The sequence below is a fragment of the Ursus maritimus genome, unplaced genomic scaffold, assembly GCF_017311325.1.
Source record: "Ursus maritimus isolate PB19 unplaced genomic scaffold, ASM1731132v1 scaffold_13, whole genome shotgun sequence".
Taxonomy (NCBI): domain Eukaryota; kingdom Metazoa; phylum Chordata; class Mammalia; order Carnivora; family Ursidae; genus Ursus; species Ursus maritimus.
In genome coordinates this window covers 15,874,750-15,896,194 of record NW_024423675.1, presented here as the reverse complement: position 1 = coordinate 15,896,194, position 21,445 = coordinate 15,874,750, and the positions used below count along the sequence as shown (strand labels likewise).

The window sequence follows — 21,445 nt, the reverse complement described above, 5'->3', positions numbered from 1 at the left end:
GATTTGTGGTTACCATTAGGTATATATATAATATCTTAGGCGTATAGCAGTCTATATTAAGTTAATGGTCACTTAACTTTTAATGCATTCTAAAAGCATTACATTTTTACTAACCTCCCCCTCACATTTTAGGTATTTGGTGTCATACTTTATTTACATCCTTTATTTTTTGGATCTCTTGAATGATCTTTATAGCTATACTTAATTTTATTGCTTTTGAGCTTCCTACTTTTCTTATTCCCATTTATGGTCTTTCCTTTCCACTCAGAGAATCCCCTTTAACATTTCTTGTAAGGCTGGTTTAGTGGCAATTAATTCCTTTACTTTTTGTTTGTCTGGGAAACTGTTTCTCTCTCTTATCCTGAATAATAGCCTTGCTGGATAGCATATTCTTGGTTTCAGGTTTTTTCCTTTCAGTACATTGAATATATCATGCCATTTTCTTCTGGCCTGCCTACAATGTTTCCAATGAAATTCTATGTCTCCTGAACTTGGATATCTGTCTTCCCTCCCCCAATTCGAGAAGTTCTCAGCTATTATTCAATTAAATTTTCTGCCCCTTTTATCTCTCTCCTCCTTACAAGATCCCTATAATGTGAATGTTATTATGCTTGGTGGTATCACTGGATTCCCTAAATCTATTTTCATTTTTATTCTTTTTTCTCTCTGCTATTCATTGATTGCTTTCCATTGCTCTATCTTCCAAGTTGCTGATCCATTCTTCTTTTTCCTCTAAACTGTTATTTATTTATTTATTTGTTTATTTATTTAGTATTTCCTCTAGTGTATTTTTCAATTTTTTTAGTGTATTGAAGTTGTCACTGGGATTCTCCCCTCTTTTCTCAAGTCCAGTATCTTTATGACCATTACCTTAAATTCCCTATCAGGCATATTACTTATCTCTGTTTCATTTAGCTCTCTTGCTGTGATTTTGTCCTCTTCTTTCCTTCGGGACATATTCTTCTGTCTCCTCATTTTTTTCTGATTCTGTCTATTTCTGTGTGTTAAGAAAGTCAGCTACATCTCCTGCTATTGAAAGTAGTGGCCTTATGAAGAAGGGGCCTTGTGGTGCCCTGCAGTACAATGTCCCTTGTTCACCAGAACTTGCCACTTCAGGGGTGTCTCCTTTGTTGTGTGTGCCCTACCGATGTGGCTCAGCCGCTTTTGCCTCAGTCCAATCATGTGCAATGGCTTTCTTTGCCTGTTGGGGGCAGGGTTTGGTCCCTGTGTTGTAAAGGGGCTAGTCAGAGGCCACCCTGAGCTTGAGTTAGGTCAGACTGGGTGTTTGCCAGAGCTATGGTCACACTGAACCACCTGGTACTCTCCCTGCGTCATCCCCTGATAAGCTTTCATTGGTGGGTGGAGCCTGCAGTCAAACTAGATGTTTGCCACCAGCCCACTGCTGGGGCTGCATTTGGGCTAGTATGTGTGGTTATCTTCTCTCCCCAGGATAGGAGTCACTTTGGAGTAGTACTGGTCACTGTTGGGGGTAGTTACAACAAGGCCATGCTGTGGTGCCTCTTTCAGTGAAGTCCTGTTGAAGGGAGTTGGGAGGGGGGTGGGTTTGCTAGAGAATATAGGGATGGGGAAGTGGTGTTAGCAATGTCTGTACTTGTCTGCTGTGAAAGGAGACTTGGAGCTGCTCTGGAGAACTCCTGCCAAGAGTGAGTTGGATGGGTCTGGTCCACAGGAGGTGGCCAGGGGCGGGGGGTGGTGCTAACAAGCTAAGCGGACTGTTTGAGCTGATTCCAGCAAGTGTCCCTGTAACTAGGCTGGGGAAGAGGGAGGTAAATGGTAACTGCCAGCTGCTTTGTTCTTGGAGAAGTCTTCTGAAGATCTCTTCCCCTCCAGCACAAGTTCTGAGATTAGCAAATAAATCTTCCCATATGCTCCAGGCATTTTTCAAACTGCTGCTTCTATGCTGAATTTTAGTGGGGCTATTTGTTGTGCTGTCTCTTTAAGGGTGGGGACTCAGTTTCCTGTTGCCATCCACCTCTCCCAGAAGCTAGGCTGTTGATTTTTGAAGTTCTGGGTGTTAAGCCCCATTGATTTTAAAAATGAAGGAAGTTAAGCCCCTCTGTTTTTTTAAAGCCAAATATCATAGAGATTTGTCTTCCCAGTATGGATCCTCCTTTCATGGGGCTTTGTGTAGGGTCTGTTCCTTTCCCTTCTCCATGCTTGCGGTGTCTCTCCCTCCCTTCACATAGTCTTGTGGGTCGGTTTGGTTCTTGACCACATTTCCACCCTTCCTTACCATTTTTCCATGTGGCCTCTTCTCTATGTGTAACTGTGGAGAGTCTGTTGTGCCAGTTTTGGGGTCAATTTCTGGGTTATTTATACTGTTGTGGGTGTTATCTAGGTGTATCCATGGGTTGAGATGAGCTTAGGATCCTCCTTTTTTGCCATCTTCCCCCAAAGTCCCAGAAATCCTACATTTTGGAATTTGTCTTGGAGGGATATTCACACAAGAGATACACTATATATTTTTTGAAGCTATGTATTGTAGCATTGTTCTTAGTACTTATAAAAAGAAAAAAAGTTAAAGATGCTCATCTGTGGACCATCATATAAAGCAATACTGCAGTTGTTAAAAAGAATGAGCCACCCTCTGATGTAAAGCTTTGAGAAGGACACAATGTCATTTTTGTGTTATTCTTGTTACAGGTGAATAAACTCAATCTAAGCATAAAAAACATCAGGCAGACACAAATCAAACGACATTGTACGAAGTGTCACTGTTGTGATGGACAAGGGAAGGTTGAGGAAGTGTAACGGTTACAGGGTACTAGGGAGAGATGACAACGAAACGAGGTGTGAGACACTGGGCTGGATCCTGGAATGCAAAAAAGTTGGAAACATAGGTGAAATTTGAGTGTAGTCTATATAGCGTTATTAACGGAATTTCTTAGTTTTCTTAGTTGTACAATGGTTATGCAATCTGTTGATATTAGAGGAAGTTAGATGAAGGGTGTAGAGAAATCTTGGTACTGGTTTTGTAACTTCCATATTTATGAGAAAATACATACATGTTTAAAGACTTAGGATCTGCCCACTCACGTCTCTTTCTCATTGCTCTTCCCTACTGTTTTGAAACAAAGTGTTTTGAAATCCCAGGGTTCTGTTGGGCTTCCCGCTCAGCAGGAACTCTCCTTCTCCCTTTCCCTCTGCCCCTTCCCCCACCTCATGCTTGCTCTCTCTCAAATAAATAAATAACATCTTAAAGAAAAGAAGTCTAGAAAAGAATGATCATTTTTGTTCACTATTTCCTCTTCATATATTTCTTTTTGTTTAATTTTTTTGTTAAATATTTAAAGATTTCTGTGGGACTTATAAACACCTTCGTGTAGAAATTTTTACACTGAGATAGAAGAAAAAATATATTTAGTACACATTCTTTTTCTGTCCTTGCAATGACAAATCAACTCATCAACTTAGCATAGTATCTACCATATGCAGTATATCATAGTAAACATTAGTAAAAATATGAAGCAATATGGGGCAAGCAGATGAAAAAGGAATGGATAACATACTTGAAATTAGCTATAGCCAAAGATAGCTTTTCTTTATTTTTTTAAATTTATTTATTTTTTATTTTTCTAATTTAAATTCAATTAGCCAACATATAGTACATTAGTTTCAGATGTAGTATTCAGTAATTCATCAGTTGCGTATAACACCCAGTGCTCATCACATCACGTGCCCTCCTTAATGCCCATTACCCAGTTGCCCCATCCTGCCCCCCCCCACCTCCCCTTCCACCACCCTCAGCTTACATGGCTTTTCTAATAAAGAGCTTTTCTAATAAAAATTTCTAATTTTTTTAAAAAAGTATTCACATCTTACTTTTAAAAACTGCTGAACACTCTCAACTTGTTTTGCACTTGTTTATCATATCGCAAGCTTTGACCTTTCCAGTCAATTGTTAGGGTGCTTCTACCTCCTAACTGAGTTTTTCCTCCTTTTGTGCTCTCTGGCCCTGGGATATATATTAGTAAGACATACTGTTGGGGAATGGAAGATATTGATCAGCATGTACTATTGACCCTCTGTATTTGGCATGATTAGGGAGGGTTTTCAGCTTTGCAGGGGATTATGGGCATGGCGTTTTCCAGGAAAACTCTGTGTCGGGTAGTGCATCTTCAGAGAAACACTTTTTGATCATAATTGGCCTCAGGATTGGGGTTTCTCCTTCAGTTATTTCACTCAGATCAGCTACAACCTTGAACCTTCCACATTGGTTTAGGCATCCTTCAGCCTAAAACTGTGCTCTGTTTGGTTGGAACACTACTGGCCATCACAGAATTGATTTCTGAAATTTAGAAATGTTACCAAAAAATCTGAATTTCCAAATTTTTTTGCACCATCAAAAGATCTGGGAACACTGGGCTCATCTTTATAGCAAAAATCTTTAAGTGTTGGGTAGCTGCCCTCCTTAGATGGGGCAGGCAATCCCACACACCCAAACATTCCCTAGTGTCTTTGTGACCTTAATACCATTGCCATTTGCTATTTATCATCATACTGGAAGGAAGCAGAATATCTCTTATACGATGATGAATGAAAATCCTGGTGCTGTGGATTACTAGAATGCCAGAGTGCCTGTGGAAACCCATCTTCTGCATTCACTATAACTTTGTGAGGTGCTGTAAAAATAAATGTCTGCCCCAGTGGAGGGAGCAGATGGCAATACCTTTCAAGGTTACTTCACCCTCAGCTCATTATTTTCTGTACAATATACAGAAGGGAGAATCTTCCTGCACAAATCTCTCCTATTTTTTTTGTTCGTAATGCCATGTAATACAATTCTATTGAGATGATAAAAACCATAATCATTGAGTGTGCTCATAATACTTTGCATTAAGCTTACAAAATTTTGAATGTAAGAGTTTGGCAAAAATAAAACAATAAAATAAAATATTTAAAAGTAAAACAAACAAAAATTCTAACGAGAAAAATATAACAATTTAAGAATGTGAGTGATTCTGTCTGCTGTTCTGCTCATTAGTACTTACCCTGAAGTGGGTGATGAAGCCACCGTTCCTTGAGGCAGCTTCAGTTGCCCAAATGCTTCTCATTGTGCTGTCGTTGTGATCCTCTGAATGATATTCTTGTGTTTATAAAAACATGTAAAAAATGATCCTCTGTGAAAAGACGTGAAGGAAACTTAGATGTATATTACTAAGTGAAAGAAACCAATCTGAAAAGACTATAATATGATTCCAACTCCCTGACATTCTGAAAAAGGTAAAACTGTGGAGATAATAAAAAGATAAGTGGTTGCCAGGGGTTGGGGGAAGGGAGGGGTGAATAGATGGAGCAGAGAAGATTGACAGGGCAGTGAAACTACTCTGTATAATACTATAATGGTGGGTACATGTCATGGTACTTTTGTCTAAACCCATAGAACGCACAACACAAGGAATGAACGAACCCTAACATAAACTGTGGCTCTTGGTGATAATGTGTCAATGTAGGTTCATCATTTGTAACAAATGTACCACTCTGGTGAGGAATGTTGATAGGGAGGCTAGGTATGTGTGGGCTAGGGGGTCTATGGGAAATCTGTGTCTTCATCTCAGTTTTGCTGTGAACCTAAACCTGCTCTAAAAATTCAAATCTTAAAAACAACATGGCACATTGCAAGGAAAAGACTCACACCCACATAATGTAAGACCCCACTAAACGTTTCTTTCAACTTTGGTATGGCTTCAGTAGTCAAACTTTTACTGGGACCTTCCCACTAACCATACAAGTATCATGCATTTGCCTTATCATAGCCCCATAGCTCCCCTACAGCCTTCCTTATGAACAGAGCCAACCATGTCCTCATTATCTTGAGTTTAGTTTGGCTTACAAAATTCACATACTAGCCAAGATTTCTGTAAATTCTCTTTTCCTGCCCCTCTCCCCAGGCTGCACCTACCCACCCACCCCCATCACTGGTCTTGAAATGCATTATGTTCCATGGGGGCTTTCTGAACCAAATTTTGTATTTCACTCTTACTTCTTTCCTAGGTCTTTTCCTCCTACTCTGTTGTCATGGGGTAGCTCCATTACTCATCTGCTCTTCCTTCTCTTTCAATTGTCTTGAAAGTTCCTTGAAACAAAGAGGAAATGAAAAGTCTCATGACTTTACATGTTTTATTTAAGAACTTAGAAATATGAGTATTTAAGGACCATTGTCAAAAATTCACAAGTCTGTTTTGTTTTCATTCAGTGCACCTTAATATCTTGTTACCGTGCCTTTGAACGTGTAAATAAAACATTTGTTTTGGATAATGGTATTTAGAATCAAAGATTATAAATTACCTTCTGGTCATAAATATCAAATCCATAATCAGTAATAAAGCTGTATTCCTTAATTACTTTGCTTTTACCATCTGCCAAGGAATACATTAAAGAATGTAGTAAACAAAAGGAGTGAGCTGTAAACCCCAACTGAAATTCTGAAACACCCGCAGGAGTTTTCCCTTGCGATGAATGACACATTACTTCAATGGAAGATGTGAGGGAAGGAGAAGGAAAGGAAGCTGTCAGGGAAGATTGAAAGGCAGATGTGTGATTGATACAAGGCAACTTCAGCAGCTCTTTTAAGCTCTCTTAAATTTTAACTCTTGATTAGAGTATATCCTACTTTTCTGTGCATAAGTGCATACTTATAAAAAAAGGCATTTACAATTATAGTTTGTTGCATTTTGAAATGGAAGTGCCTTTACTCAAGTAGTAAGATGTAAAACCCTGTGCAAAATTTTATGGCAGTAACTGTTGGGCTTGAAATTTTGAAATATGTATTTGAGCCTGAAAATTGTTTTCTATGCTTGGGCAGTACACTGTTTTCCATCAACTTGAGGCACGTAGAGTGTTCAGGCTGGGAGGATTTTAGAAATCATCTAGTCCAGGAATTCATTTTATAGATGAGTGAGTTAAAATAAAAATTATAAAAGTGTAAAGATGAATCTAGGGCACTTGTTTGAAGATTCAATTTGTTGTTTCACATTACTATAGCTATTAGAGGGTAAGACCAAGCCAAAAAGAAAACACTCAATATGAAGTGATAGTATTTCGATTTAAAAAGGGAAAACATAATAAAGGCTGCATTCATTTAAATAAAAACCATGTTATCCATGGTCGAGGCTATTGTAATGACATAGACTCTTGCCAACTATTAGGGAGGAGGTTGGAGCAACTTTTCAAAATAAAATGGCTTCTATTCAGCTTAAAGCATTAGTCATAGTGATTTCTGACAACTTAAATTGTGTTATAGTGTAGTTAATAGAATAAAAAATCTGAATTTTATTAACTAGGATTTATATGATAATCTTTAAGAAATTTTGAGGTATGGCTAATGAATCATTCTACCTGCATGTTAAATAAAGATTTTTTATTTTAGGAATACCAAGATTCTAATCTTTTGATCAATTTTTAAAATTTTATATATATATATATATATATATATATTTGCATTTATAATGTTAGGGTAATGATAGTCACAAAATTCCATTTTTCTTTTTGTATAATTACATATTCAAAAATTAGCTTAAGTATGGCATTGCTTCATGCTTGTTGAAGCTATTTGGATCAATTGTAGCTTGTGAAATCTCACATAACACTGGGAAATGAAATAGGCACTTTAAGAGTAAACCTCAGTGTGAACCTTGAATGTATGAAGGGTACATGCTGATACTTAAGATACACATAGTTAGGAAGTGGAGAGTCTAATATGAGTGTCTATACATATAATTGTGAGGAGCTGAAGAATTGCTATAATATAGTCTCAGACACTTAAGAAAACTGTATCAATTAGAAAGATGATATTCAACAAATCTATAAAATTGCCTACCATATCCTGTGTTCAAATATGAACAAGGAAAAAAGCAATAAAAATATTTTGGATTTTTCCAGTATATAAGAATTAATGCAAATAAATGGCCAGAGGACTTGTATAGTTATGAGTAAAACAAAAATTTCAGTACTTGGAATTCCACAAAAGAAGCAGTGTGTCTGGGTAGTTGAATAAAAAGAAAAGAAATTCAAGCAATATAAGCTTCATATCCTGGGAAGGTCCTATTTTATCTGTGTGATAATGGATGCACTACTTACAGTGTCTGAGTTTCACCTTTAGGTCTTAAGTTCTTAGGTCAGGAATTCATATAAAATGCCTAATGTGTAATAGGTGTCAATATATGTTTTTTTCCTTTCTAAACTCTGGTTGTGAGGGGAACGACTTGGCATACTACTGTGTAGGAACTTGGGATTCACACTCTTAGGTAAATACAAATTTAAGAAAGCTGGATATTGTCACAGGAAAGTTAGATAAAATAAATGAAATTGGGAGAGTGGAGGGAAAGCAACTAAGGACTGTGGTGAAAGCTAAGGCATTGGCTGACTTATCAAGGTTAGAGAACCAAGGAAAAGCAATTTAGAGTAATAAGGGTTGGAGGGAAGAAAAGATAGGATTAGAAAGAGGTGTTTTTGATAAGTGAAGGAAGGGAACATAAAAAGTTAAAAAGGACAGAGGAAAATTTTTAAAATAGTCAGGATAGCACTCTAAGCTAAAGTGCTCGCACTTGGAAATTCAGGCCAGCCAGCCCAATTTTGTTAGTCTTTAATGAGGCTCTAATCCTGTCTGAACTAGACAGGACATTATATTTTAATGGTAAGGGAGATAGAAAACTATTTGTCTGTGAACAAATTATTTCACTAACTTATGACTGTTTTGTGAGGAGTGTAGACTGAATTGAGGGCTCATTTCCCATGAGGAATAGTATTTGGGGGTAATATTGGTAATATTCCCTTTTGGTTTTTTAAGTAAATTTGTAGGTTATTTTGTTTCTGCTGGTAAATGAAAGGGGCAAGATTTATATATGCGAACAAAATAAAAAGCCAAAATACAGTCAGATGACTTACACTTAAATATACCAGGAAGCGTAAGTTAAAGGTATGGGATAGAGTTACACACAGCTGGCGTTCCATTCCTATCCTATTTTTGTGATCTGATCAAATTATTGAACAGTTTCAAGCCTCAGTTTCTTCACCTGTAAAATGAGACTTTAAGTGCATCCCACTTCACATGGTCTTCACGTAAAGCAATCAGCACAGATCTCGACATAAATTCGGTATTTAGATTAGCTCTTACTAAGATTAAGTAAATACTGGGAAGGAAAGGATGGGTGGGTGGGTCGGTGGGTGGGTGGAGAAAAGAAAGGAAGCGCAGAGGGAGGGGAGAAAAATAGTTTATCAGAACAAAGTTATTTTGGGTTTTAATGTGAAATTTGTAGGTAAGTTATATACTTCATAGAAAGATATGCACCAGGTTTTCTTTGTCTTAAATGCAATTCCTGCAAGGCAATAGTCGGATAAATATTGAGAGATTTCAGATATGCATGTCTAAAATTTGTAGTGAATATAGAGGTTGGTTATTGTCACATCCTGTCTATCAGCTTCTTTTAAAGGCTTTTAAATCAAATTCCCTAGAAAAATAATTCAAGTAATTTATAACAGCCAGTTGAAATGTCAACCAGAGCCCAAAATTGAGATTTATTTATATGCTAGTGCCAAAGAAATTGAAATATGGTGTCCTTAGAAAGTGTCACTTGGGATGTTAATGTTCTTAATGGTAGATCAGGAAGGGATGAAACAGGTGTGATGTAAACCTGCCAATTCATCTTTGCTTGAAATAGAATTTAAGAAGTTTTAGTTTTCTCTTTTAAATATACTTTTGTACACTTCCTTTTTTTTTCATTCATGTTTTCATATTTCAGGTAGAAAGTCTGGAACGTAAATGTTTTATTTACATTGAGGAAAATCCCATTTTGACACAAACCTAAAAAGTAACAAAAATTTATATAGTCATAAAATATTTCTGCTTTAAAACTTGACATAAACAAGGGCAATAGATAAACAACAACCTGGGGGAAAATATTTGCAATTCATATCACACAAAATGTGCTAATTTCCTTAAAGCATAAAGAACTACTACGAATCAGGGAGAAAAATGCTAAATATATAATAGAAAAATAAATCAAGCATAAGATAGTTAACAGAAAAAAATGCAAATGGTTCCTGTAAAAAGATGCTCAGCCCCATTAATAAGAGAAATGTTTGTTGAAACTACAATATCCTTTCCCACTTTTCAGATTAGCGAAGATCAACTTTTTAAAATAAACCACAGTGCTGGCAAATTCTAAGGGAAACAATTTCATACAAAAGTATAGGTAAAATTGAACTGATTTGTAAGAAACATAATTGTAAAGCAATTACAATTAAAAAATGTGCATCACCTTTGACCTGGTAGTGCTCCCTGTTGATTTTCTTCAAGCAGATGGATCTACTCACACAAAAGAGAAGTGAACCATTTACAAGGATTCTCATTGCAGAGTTTTTTTTTAATAGTAAAGGACTGGATATGCCCAAATATTCCTCATAAAGGACTAATCAAATTATGATAATATTCATATAGTGAACTACTGTTGAGCTGTTAGAATGATAAACTGGGCCTATAGGAATAAGAAAAATGTCCAAGAGATACTATATATAAAAGACCCAACAATGTATATATAGGGTGCTACCATTGTGTAAAAATATGTCATGCATGTGCTTGTGTATGGGGAGAAAGGCCATCCCAGCTTCAGTGATTGATAGGAAGACTCCTAAGACTCAGGATACAGTCATATTCATGACTAGGATTTATTACAGCAAAAGATACAAAGCAAAGCCAGCACAGGAAAAGGCACACGATACAAAGTCTGGAGGAAAGTTAGTGCAAACTTCCATGAGTCCTCTCCCCGTGGAATCATGCAGGACACACTACTTCCTTTAGCTACAAACTGTGATCATCTGGGTGAAGTGTAATCTACAAGGGAAGCCCAGCAGAGACTCAGTGGCCAGGGTTTTCATTGGGAGCTGGTCGCATAGGCATCCCCTGAAGAGCATGTACCAGAAGTCCAGATTTCCAGAAGGAATATGTTCAGCATAAACCATAATGTTAGCACAGGCAGCCTAGGCACAGTAAGCTGCTCTTTTAAAAATTATTTTAAAGATTTTATTTATTTATGAGAGAGAAAGAGAGAATGAGGTAGGAGGAGCAGAGGGAGAGGGAAAAGCAAACCATGCTGAGCGCTGAGCCTGATGCGGGGGCTCTATCTCAGAGCCATGAGGTCATGACCTGAGCTGAAACTAAGAGTTAAGATGCTTAACCGCCTAGCCAGCCAGACAAAGCTACCTTTTTAGCTAGGGTGTAGTGGGAACAAATCCAAATTTCCAAACACCAGTCATGGCCAGCCTTGTAAGGAGTCGGCCCGAGGATAGCAATCTCAAGCCTGCTACCTCAACTCTTTTCTGCACAGCTTCTATGTCGAATATCTCGGCAACTATAAAAATTAGTCAGTGATGGTGGTTTCTTTAGGAAAAAAGTAAGCAAATGGCTGAAGGACAGGAAGACATTTAATGAAAGATGCTGTCTTCGATATATGCACTTTTCTATCCTTTTTAGTTTGTCACCACGTACTTCTTTGAAAACAAAGATTAAAAATATTCACTGAGATATTCTATTTTAAAATGAAAGTTTTCCTCCTTATCTAAATTTTACTTTATTTTTCTTAAAATATTTGGTTATTTTCATTAACATTTAAAATTTCCCTTTTCTATTTAAATTTTAGGCTTTCATAGGAAATGAGAATTCTAAGGACAGGCAGTCAGCCCCATATATCAAGCAAGGTGGTTGTGTAGGGTAGATGGGTGCTTTCCAAACTTTCTTGTGTCCTGGCACACGTACAGAATGATACTGTCTCTACAGGTGCTGAGGTATACACAGGGGGCTACTTGCAGATAAGACAACCACCCTGTGGGCCCAGCCATGTCCGCCTAAGTTTGGGGAGTCCAGAAATAGCACCTTCCCACCCCACAACCTTAGAATGGAGAGGCTCTGCTTATACTTCAATAAATCTAAAAGATCTCTCTTGACTTTAAAGGTTATCTCTGGGAAAGGTAAACAGTGTCCATTCAAATTCACTACTCCTAGATTCTTTATGTCGTCTTCTTGCTCCCTCTTCACCCAGAAAGAGGATTTCTTGCCTTTTGTCCAATCTCTCCTATGCTTTCTTAACCACAGTGTTTAGCTTAGCTATCATTCCCAGGAATATCCTTCCTTTTCAAAATCCATTTAATAAATTTATACATATTTTCAAGGTCTAAGTTAAATTCTGTCTCTTCCATAAATTCTTCCGAGTTACCTATTTAGAATTAATTTTTTCCATCTCTAATTCTCTTTGTTTTTACCTCGAATTATAGTACTTACCTTCTCAGTTCTTATCAAATCAGTTCTCCACCCTGATTTCCAGTGGTTTTTTACCTTTTGGGCATTACTACAGTTAGAGAGCTTTTTTTTTTTTAATTAAAAAAAAATTTTTAAGATTTATTTATATATTTTAGAGAAAGAGAACAGGTGGGGAGGGGAAGAGGGAGAGAGAGGATCTCAAGCAGACTCCCTGCCGAGTGCAGAACCTGACATGGGGCTCCATCTCAAGACCCTGAGATCATGACCTGAGCCAAAATCAAGAGCTGGAGGCACAACCAACTATGCCACTCAGGTGTCCCCCCCCCCCGCTTTTTTTTAAAGATTTATTTATTTTTCGAGAGAGAGAGAGCTTGCACAAGCATGAGCCGGACAAGGGGCAGAGGTAGAGGGAGGGGATCTCAAGCAGACTCCCTGCTGAGTGCAGACTCCAAGGAGGGGCTTGATTGATCAATCTCATGACCTTGAGATCATGACCTGAGCTAAAATCAAGAGTTGGACACTCAGCTGACTGAGCCACCCAGGTGCCTCCCCCCTCAACCAGCGAGATTTTTAAAACCTGATGCCGGATGCCAGAGCTCAGCCTCTCGGAGACCGGAGACCGTAGTAGTTTAGGTAGTCACGTGAAGTAGGGCTCAGACTTTCTCCAGGGGATTCTAACACGTATGTAAGACTGAACACCCCTGACAGAACTTCTCATTTTCTAGCAAACTGCCCCTGTTACTTTAGTCATTTGTTTGAATGCTTTAATCATTTAATTCATTTGCATGAAATGACTTAGGACTGACCGTTTTGGAAAGATGGTCAAATCCACTGTTTTGGGTAGGTGATATTTAAGACTTGCTTTCTAAAAATGATAAATCCATGTACATTATTAGCACTTTTTGGTTTATATAATCTGGAAGAAGAAAGATTCTTATTTAACTGTTTGCTTTGGCAGATAGGCATGAATCTATTTCAACTTATTTATGTGTCGGTTTATTTATATTCAAGCTTTTACTTATGGTACAAAAGAGAAAGCCGTAGCTTACAACAATTAAACTGGAGTTTCATTTGCCAAAGGACTGTTCCTACCCTTCCTAATTTATCAGGATTACAAAATAGATAATTTTGAAAAGGCTAGTTTTCATATTTAGATTGTAAATATTAGCTTATAAAGATTTCTGCTGCATTATAAGAATAATAAGGCATTTTTTAAACTTGTGTTGTAGAAGTTTTTATATGTACAGAAGGTAAGTGAATTGTGGTGGCTTTGTATTGTATCATCTTAATTTCCCAGAATTCCTGATTTTTGAAAAGCAGATGTGAAGCACGAGCTTTATTATGCTCTAAGTTTATGGGGGGGGGGGGCAGGCATACTGTTGCTGCATTGGCAGCTCACTTTGTGGGAGTGGGGCAGAGCCTCGCCTGGCCTTTTCCCTGGCTCCTGCTAGATCTCCTCCTTCAGCTTTTCCATCTCTGGGCAGGTCCGTGTGCAGCTCTTCTGTAAATGCTGCCAGATTTTCCTGCAGGTTACCCAAGACAATGAGGCTGGAGATGCTGTGGGGCAGATGGGGTTCTAGTTTCATCCTTGTATCTTTCAGTTTGTTCTGGTTCTTGTCCACACCCAGCTTTCCTTCCCAGCTGCCCACCTGGATGACCCGTAGAATTTTAGGCTCAACCCTAGACACAGGGCAAACGGTGCACATAGACTGCTCCCTTCAATCCCATGAGTGCAAAGGTCTCTTTCCCTTCTGTTTCATTCATGATGGTTCTGCACCTTTGACTGAACCCGGATGGACAGAACATAAACATTTATATTCTTACCATCTGGGTTTAATAATTACTACTATTTTACGCAGCTATCTTTTTGGGGGGAGAAGGAGGCTGGACCATTTGAAAGTAATCATGGCACTTTGTAAAAAAAACAAAAAAGTGACATTTTGTGCCTAGATATTTAGCATGCATTTTCTATAAATAGCATTAACTGTGCAGTCACAATACCATTGTCACACTTACAAAATAATTACAAATCCCTCAAATCATCTAGTCTCCAGACTATGTACTGATTTCCTTGGTATCCCCAGTATATCTTTTATATTTGCTTTCTCTAACCAATCAAATTTCCCATCAAGGATCACATTTGCTTTTGGTTATACCTCCCTTAATCTCTTTTAATCTAGAATAGTCTCTAAGTGTTTATTTCTCCAGTGGCACTTTCTTTTTGAAGAAAAAATGTCAATAGCATTCCACATTCTGAATTTGCCTATTATTTCCTTATGGAGTTCTATTCCCTGTATTTCTTACATATTGAAAATTAGGTCTGTGACTTGATTCAATTTAGGTTAAACATTATATGCAAGAATATTTCAAAGGCAAAGCCATAATTTTCTTTTGTATTACATCAGAAAACGCCTAATGTCAGGTGATCCCTAATTATTAGTGATGCTATATTTAACAGCTGGAAGGTAGTAATCACCAGACCACTCTTTTCTGGAGTAAATTTTTCCTCTTTGTAGTTAGCAAGTTATCTGTGGTGTGATGCTTTTGTACCCTGTGAATATCCTATACATTTTACCTGATAGTTTTTGCATCAGTTGATGATCCTTGCCTTGTTCAATTACTTCACTGGGTGCTGCAAAGTAGTGATTTTCTAATTTTATCAGTCCTCCAATATGTATTAGTTTGCAATCTGTTAAAAAAAAAAGGCTTTCCCTTATTAAGAGATTTATGACTACTATACAAATACCTTCTGTTATTGTTAGAAATTTGCCTAACAGCAAATAACAGTGATCAGTTGTTTAAAAATTGTGTCTTTAATTAGCTTATGTCTTCTGTACAATATTGGGTGGACCAGGTGTGAAATTTATGAAGAAAGCAAGAATATATTTTTTTTATAAAAGAGGATATTTTATTTGATTTTTTTAAATGTTTTTTTATTATATTATGTTAGTCACCATACAGTACATCCCTGGTTTCCGATGCAAAGCTCGATGCTTCATTAGTTGCATATAACACCCAGTGCACCATGCAATACGTGCCCTCCTTACTACCCATCACCAGTCCATCCCATTCCCCCACCCTCCTTCCCTCTGAAGCCCTCAGTCTGTTTCTCAGAGTCCATAGTCTTTCATGCTTCATTCTCCCCTCTGATTACCCCCCCTTTCATTATCCCCTTCCTCCCCTACCAATCTTCCTAGTTCTTATGTTCCATAGATGAGAGAAATCATATGATAATTATCTTTCTCTGCTTGACTTATTTCACTTAGCATTATCTCCTCCAGTGCCGTCCATGTTGCAGCAAATGTTGAGAATTCGTTCTTTCTGATAGCTGAGTAATATTCCATTGTATATATGGACCACAACTTCTTAATCCAGTCATCTGTTGAAGGGCATCTCAGCTCCTTCCACGATTTAGCTATTGTGGACAATGCTGCTATGAACATTGGGGTGCATATGGCCCTTCTCTTCACTACGTCTGTATCTTTGGGGTAAATACCCAGTAGTGCAATGGCTGGGTCATAGGGTAGCTCAATTTTTAACTTTTTAAGGGACCTCCACACTGTTTTCCAGAGTGGCTGTACCAACTTGCATTCCCACCAACAATGTAGGAGGGATCCCCTTTCTCCACATCCTCTCCAACAATTGTTGTTTCTTGCCTTGTCAATTTTTGCCATTCTAACTGGCGTAAGGTGGTATCTTAGTGTGGTTTTGATTTGAATTTCCTTGATGGCTAATGATTTTGAACATTTTTTCATGTGTCTGTTAGCCATTTGTATGTCTTCATTGGAAAAGTGTCTGTTCATATCTTCTGCCCATTTTATGATTTGTTTATTTGTTTCTCGCGTATTGAGTTTGAGAAGTTCTTTGTAGATCTTGGATACCAGTCCTTTATCTGTAGTATCATTTGCAAATATATTCTCCCATTCCGTGGGCTGCCTCTTAGTTTTTTTGACTGTTTCCTTGGCTGTGCAGAAGCTTTTTATCTTGAGGAAGTCCCACAAGTTCATTTTATCTTTTTTTTCTCTTGCCTTTGGAGATGTGTCATGAAAAAGGTTGCTTTGGCCGATGTCGTAGAGGTTGCTGCCTATGTTCTCCTCTAGGATTTTGATGGATTCCTGTCTCACATCAAGGTCTTTCGTCCATTTGGAGTTTATCTTTGTGTATGGTGTGAGAGAGTGGTCAAGTTTCATTCTTTTGCATGTAGCTGTCCAATTTTCCCAGCACCATTTATTGAAGAGACTGTCTTTTTTCCACCGGATGTTTTTTCCTGGTTTATCAAAGATTATTTGCCCAAAGAGCTGAGGGTCCATTTCTGGGTTCTCTATTCTGTTCCATTGGTTCATGTGTCTGTTTTTGTGCCAGTACCATGCTGTCTTTGTGATCACAGCTTTGTAGTACAGCTCGAAATCCGGCATTGTGATGCCCCCAGCTTTGTTTTTCCTTTTCAACAGTTCCTTGGAGATTCGGGGCCTTTTCTGGTTCCATACAAGTTTAAGGATATATTTTTAAAGTTATGCCCAGGTACTTAAGTGCTGACATGAAGACTAAGCCTTAAAGAATGATTTATTGGACAGTTTGGGATGATAAAAATATTGTATAAAATTCCAATAAGAGTCTGAACTATGGTTTTCTTTGAATATTTTAAGTCTATCTGTCATAACAGCCCTAGAAAGACATACTATAGGGCTATTATGTTCTTTCCTGATTGATTTCCAGATATCTAAAGACACCTTTTAAAATAGACAGAACTTAGCACATGCAAAATGATTATAGAATATTTATTTTAGGGCTTCTGAGTTTGAGTGAGGCCCCTTTATCAGGAGAAATACATCAATATGACTGTCATAAACACTATCAGCTTTATCATAAAATCTATGCTGGATACCAGTCTAACTCCATTTAATATCACTTGGCCTTTCTGATGGAAGGACATTGGACAAAAGAGCACAGTTGAGGATGTCTTTCAAATTTTGACTTGATGGAATCTTAAACAAGTTAATGCGATTTTTCTTCTTATATTTTAAACCTTGAGGCAGGTTAATTTGAAAAATATCCTAATAAAATAGTTATTTTATTAATATTAATCTATGAAATATGTTGTCTTCATTATAACTGTTTATGAAATACTTAAGAATCAATACATATTTATGAGTCCTATAGAAAATTTTAGGGCTGTTTCTTTACTTTCCAAAATTCAACCTGAGGAGGGCTTTTTAAAACAACAATAACAATAATAGGGGTGATATATTTTTTAAAGATTTTATTTATTTATTTGACAGAGAGAGCACATGAACAAGAAGGGTGAGCAGCAGGCAGAGGGAGAAGCAGGCTTCCCATGGATGCAGGGATTGATCCCAAGACCCTAGGGTCATGACTCAAGCCAAAGGAGATGCTTAACTGACTGAGATACCCAGGCACCCCAGGAATGATATTTCAAGTGGAATTATAACTAGAAATATAATACATATGTATCCCTTAATTTGATACATAAAACAAATATTGGATACATTGAGCCTAAATTTTTTAATCTATAAATCCAGATTCTTTTTTTTTTTTTAATAATCTGGGGATTCCACTGATGCACAAATGGAATTTATGGTAGAAAAGTGATAGATATAGAAGAATGAGGCCACACAGGAGATAAAGCTGTCAGGATTGGTCTCTAGGAGCCAAAAAAATATGGCTCTCAAAGGTCAACACATCAAAGTAGGCTGACTATTCTCAACAGGGGTTGTAAGAGATAATATTGTGGTACATTGGACCTCTAAACAGTCCCACTTGTGAGTCTAAACCTTAAATTGTTCTACAAATCTTGGAATTTAAGAAACACAAAGATAATAAAGTAAAAATGGAACTCTAAAAGACTCTAGTGAAAGTTACAAGCAAATGATCCAATAGTGAAAAATAAACTACTTATATCATAGCAGGACTACACCCATACTCAGCTTATGCAGAAGATAGTTATTTTGAAAATGAGCTCAAAGACAAAAAATTACAAGCAGTATAGAAAAGATTGATACTATGAGGAAGAATGTGCCAAAATAAGATAAGTAAATTATACTCTAGGAATAAAAAATGAGAAGAAATCAGAACGAGTATGTTTAAATTGTTAAGTAAAAGTAATAGAATTGATATAACAAGAATAAAACATTATGAAAATAATCCAGCAGAAATGAAAGTACCCAAACAGTATTTCTAAACATAAAAAATATACTCAGTGAAATTTAAAATTGAATAGATGAATTAAACAACAGCCTAGTAATAGTCAAAAAAATTAGTGAATTTCAAGGTGTATGAAGAAATCACTCAGCACAGAGAAATATGGAGGTGGAAAATACAAAAGAAATTATAAGAGACACAGAAGAAAAAAAATTCCAAAATATGTCTGATAGACCCCCAAGAAATAGAAAATAAAGAGATGGGAAAATATCCAAAGCTGTGAAGGCTTATAATTTTTCAGAATTCAAGAAAGACATGAATATTACTCAAATAGGTGTATATCACCACCAGAATATCAGTTTTCTGCTCAACAGCTCTGCATTGCCCATAAATAAAATTAAAATTCCTTAGCAAGATATGATCAAATCCCTACTGTCTCCTTTGACCTTTATTATCATCCCAGCCTCACTAAACATCATATAGTTAATCCCCAACCAGATAATTTTTTAAAATATTTTTTATCCCTTTCCCATTATGTATGAATCTGAGTTGAGTAGAATTCTTTCTTCTTTATTTATTATCGTTTCTTGTCCCATCATACCTCCCTCATCATCTACCAGGCCAGGCTTTACTTGCTTTTCCTTTAAAGTTAAATTTAGACATAATTTCCTCCAGACTCCCTGTCACTGTGTCCTCAGCCAGAGTAAGTGTTCCTCTTTCCTGTTTGCTTTAACCCCTGCCAATTTATGGTTGCAAGGTAAACATTTCAGTTTAAAATTTAAGAGAATGGGTTGGATAAGGAAAAATGCCCACCTCTTGAGGTCTGTGAGTAGATGATTAAGTAGAGTGTGAAGAATCTCCCTGGGGTTTAAGAGATCAAAGAACTGTTAAGATATTGAATAAATGATGTGCACAGAATATTACTACCATCTAGAATTATGTCAAGGAGAAGATGACTCTGATTCAGTGTTGAAGTCCTTGATAAAAGGTGTCAGGTAGATAATGGCGACAAGGGTAAAAGGGTGGTATCTCCAGATAGAAGCATCAAATAGAGTTTTTTCTGGAAATGAAAAATTAATGGTGTGAAAGTAATAATTATGAGGAAGAGGCGGTTGATTATTCCCTCCCACTAAAATTTCAATATGGTTTTTGTGCTGTATCAAAATGGGCAGTCCTGCTCTGAAGTCAACTGTAACTGAAATGGTGCTTCAGCAAGGGAAATTCGTGTATAAGGTAAGAAATTGTAGGAGATAGTTCTGAAAAAGATAACAGTAACAACTATATTTATTTTTAATTAGGTGACATTAACTGATTGAATTATGCTCTATTTCTCTGAAAGCCAAAATATAATAGATGACATCCCAAATATCTCCCATATCATAGGGTTGGCATGGGTTTGTTGATAGTCAGTAGATTAACTGAGAACTGAGAAATTCTAAGTCCTGAAGGAGAAGTGTTGGCTGGCACATTTTACATCAGGATATGGCAAGTGTGTTTTTTGATTTGGTGAACCCAGAGTCTCTTATTATTTGTAAAACTGTAAGTCAGGCTAAATCATTGGACCTTTGGCCAATCTTCTTTCGAAAGGAACTTAAAAAGACTTAGTCTTATCAAAGAGTAATTTAAAACCTTGACCATTTTTTATTCTATATCTGAACAGAGTGGTGGTGAGAGACAGGCACTTATATCAGGTAGCTTGGAAGGAAGACATACATAATATTCAGATGGGATCAGTTCCAGTGGTATCAGTGAACCTGCCATCCTGCTGAGTCTAAAGTAAATGTTGCTTGCCTAAGGCTTTCCTGGTTCTTTGGGTGATAGATACTGACAGGCAGGAAGAGGATTATAATGAATTTCCTTTCTGATTTATAGATATCCCACGTGGTGCCTGTGTTTTTCTGTGTGTTTCATGGGGGTGATATATTTCTGCTTTAGAGTCTGCTTACCTTGTGTTCACTATTGTGTCACTCTCTCCCCAAAGATCAATGTGTCTCAGGCAATGAGAGAACTGATGCTTTGCTTTGAGTCGGCTGCTCATAAATGATCCTTCAGTCAAAGTAGAACACAAATGAATGCTTCCAGGAGCCTGTGGATGAGCAACGTCTGTGGGGACCAGAATCCTCAAAATCTGCTTTAACGCATGACAGAGGAGAACTGAACTGGGAACTAATATAGAGAACTCTTCTACAATGAAACATCCTTTCCCTCTTTAGGTACTGACACAATTTAGGCAAAACACAGATTTCCTCTTTTTCTTGTTAAATATTTAACAGAAAACCTCATTAGTTGTACATATGAATATTTTAATAAAACCCACATTATCGGAATTTTAAGGGTGATATTCTTTTTTTTAATAATAATTTTTTATTATGTTATGTTAGTCACCATGCAGTACATTCTTAGTTTTTGATGTAATGTTCCATGATTCATTATTTGCATGTAACGCCCAGTGCTCCATGCAATCTGTGCCCTCCTTACTACCCATCACCAGCCTATCCCAATCTTCCACCCCCCTCCCCTCTGAAGCCCTCAGTTTGTTTCCCGGAGTCCATAGTCTCTCATGGTTCATTCCCCCTTCTGTTTACCCCCACTTCATTCTTCCCTTCCTTCTCCTACTGATCTTGCTGCTATTTCTTATGTTCCATACATGAGTGAAACCATATGATAATTGTCTTTCTCTGCTTGACTTATTTCACTTAGCATAATCTCTTCCAGTCCCGTCCATGTTGCTGCAAATATTGGGTAATCGTTCTTTCTGATGGCTGAGTAATATTCCATTGTCTGTATGGACCACATCTTCTTAATCCAGTCATCTGTTGAAGGGCAACTCAGCTCCTTCCACAATTTAAAGGTGATATTCTGATAACATGGGGAGAAAAAAGCCAAACTGAATATACTACAGTATTTTGACTCAGCCAAACTGGGATTTTTAGAATTAGAAGAAGCCAGATAGGAGAAAGGAAAAATCAATAGTGCTCCTAGGATCTGGTTCCTGGAATGAATACGTTTTTG

General features: G+C 37.2%; 1 long non-coding RNA gene across 2 annotated transcripts in view; it reads left to right on the top strand.

Annotated features, from left to right (window-relative positions):
• The first annotated feature begins 1,278 nt into the window (after positions 1-1,278).
• Positions 1,279-21,445, top strand: part of LOC103675864 — a 586,760-nt gene continuing 566,593 nt past the window's right edge. The window contains exon 1 of one of the 2 annotated variants that reach the window (XR_005834300.1): positions 1,279-1,664. This is a non-coding gene — a long non-coding RNA (uncharacterized LOC103675864). The remainder of the gene's footprint in view (positions 1,665-21,445) is intronic. The other variant, XR_005834301.1, reaches the window with a different exon arrangement.